This window comes from Charadrius vociferus, unplaced genomic scaffold, assembly GCF_000708025.1.
Source record: "Charadrius vociferus isolate BGI_N301 unplaced genomic scaffold, ASM70802v2 scaffold65, whole genome shotgun sequence".
NCBI classification, from domain to species: Eukaryota; Metazoa; Chordata; class Aves; order Charadriiformes; family Charadriidae; genus Charadrius; species Charadrius vociferus.
Window position 1 is genome coordinate 344070 of NW_009649293.1, and position 2517 is coordinate 346586.

Here is a 2517-nt window from a genome sequence, read left to right on the forward strand (position 1 = left end):
ATTGCTGAGCATGATGTCATGTGGTATGGGATATCCCTTTGGTTTATTTAGGTCAGCTGTCCCAGCTGTGTCCCTTTCCAACTTTTTGTGCACCCCCAGCCTACTTGCTGGAAGGGTGGCATGGGAAGCAGAAAAGGCCATAACACTGTGTAAGCACTGCTCAGCAATAAAAAAAAAAACCAAAAAACAAAAAACAAAACATCCCTGTATTGTTAACACTGTTTTTGTCACAAATCTAAAACATAGCACCATACAAACTATTATGAAGAAAATTAACTCTATCCCAGCCAAAACCGGTACAGATACACAAGTAGGAGTATCTTCCAGACATTTAGGGTGCTAACAAACACTCCCTGCAGCAGCAGTTGCCAGACCACTTGTGTAGATGCTCCTGGACCAGTGAATTTTTGGAGTACTTTTCATGTTCTACTCAGGTCAACTGTCCCCATTTTGGGGACGCTACCACTTGAATTTGCTTTTATTGCTGAGAACCTCAGGGTGATTCTCTTTTTTTGATCTGATACTTAATAGCAGAGCTTCCTGGATTTTTAAGAATTTGTAATTAAGAAGTTTTACCTGAGAAGAGTTAAGTCTGCAATGTTATCCATTAATATCCAAATATCTCCATTAGGAGTGTGTTGCACTTGCCTTCATATATCTACTCTTTCCATCCCCTGCAAACATTCTGTTTTCTCAAGATTAATCCCAAGATTAAGAACAGAACAATATAAACTCTAAACCATGTCTTAATCTAGAAGCTAGTAATTAAAATAGGACTTAATTTGGGGTAATAAATGTGTAACCAACATCTTCAGTGAAATGTTGCTGTTTTACACCTGCTGATGAAGCGAGCTTTCTCCTTCTGATTCAGTGTTCCTGTATAACTCTTCCTCTTTTATAGAATCATAGAATGGTTAGAGTTGGAAGGGACCTTAAAGATCATCTAGCTACACCCTCCCTGCCATGGGCAGGGACACCTCCCACTAGACTAAGTTGCTCAAAGTCCAATCCAACCTGGCCTTGAACACTTCCAGGGATGGGGCATCCAAACCTTCTCTGGCCAACCTGTTCCAGTGTCTCACCACCCTCACAGTAAAGAATTTTGTCCTAATATCTAATCTAAATCTACCCTCTTTCAGTTTAAAACCATTGCCCCTCGTCCTGTCACAACAGTCCCTGATAAAAAGTCCCTCCCCATCTTTCCTGTAGCCCCTTTTAGGTACTGGAAGGCTGCTCTAAGGTGTCCCCGTAGCCTTCTCTTCTCCAGGTCAAACAACCCCAACTCTCTCTGACTGTCTTTATAGGAGAGGTGCTTCAGCCCTCTCATCATTTTTGTGGCCCTCCTTTGGACTTACGCCAACAGGTCCATGTCCTTCCTAAGTTGGGGGCCACAGAGCTGGACTCAGTACTCCAGGTGAGGTCTCACAAGAGCAGAGTAGAGGGGCAGAATTGTGTCCCTCGACCTGCTGGCCATGCTTCTTTTGATGCAGCCCAGGATACAGTTGGCTTTCTGGGCTGCAAGCGCACATTGCCGGCTCATGTTGAGCTTCTCATCAACCAACACCCCCAAGTCCTTCTCCTCAGAGCTGCTCTCAACCCGTTCTCTGCCCAGCCTGTATTGGTGCTTGGGATTGCCTCGACCCAGGGGCAGGACCTTGCACTTGGCCTTGTTGAATTTCATAAGGCTGGCACAGGCCCACTTCTCAAGCTATTCCAGGTCCCTCTGGATGGCATCCCCCTCCTCCAGTGTGTTGACTGCTCCACACAGGCTTGATGTTGTTGGCAAAATTGCTGAGGGTGCACTCAATCCTCCTGTTCATGTTGCCAACAAAGATGTTAAACAGCACTGATCCCAGTACCAATCCCTGAGGAATTCCACTCGTCACTGGTTGCCACTTGGACATTGAGCCATTGACAGCAACTTTTTGACTGTGGCCATCCATTAAATTCAGCCAATTCCTTATACAATTTACTGTCATCTCAATCTAGTTTTCAGTACATCATTTATTTACTTGTAGCTTTGCTGTATATATTACATCTGTAAGTCCTGTGCTAGGTATAACAAAGATGCTGACTTGGCAGTTAGCAAATTGCATGCAGCATTCAAATTCCTTTTCTGTAAGAGATTATAAATAAGTGCCCTTTTTCAACCAGGTCTACAGTAATGAATATTTCCATGGTGCCTAACAATAACTAATTAGAGTGCAAAATGTGTGATCTGACACTGCCTCTCTTGCTCTCTCACAAGGCTGAAAAGTTTGGTAAAACAGCGTGTTTCATGCTTTTCTTTCCATAGCACAATATTACAAACATTCCATTTAAATAATAAAGAAAACCTACCCTGCCTCCATAGTGTAAAAAAAATTATTTGTCTTAAAATGTAATTTGAGTATCATTAACAATCCTCTAGGAAAATGCATTTAATCACTGTGTTCCACTGGAACACTAATGAAATAAAAATTAGTTGAACTTTGCAATTAATTTTTTTTTAATTCCATACTATTAGGTAGGAGAAAG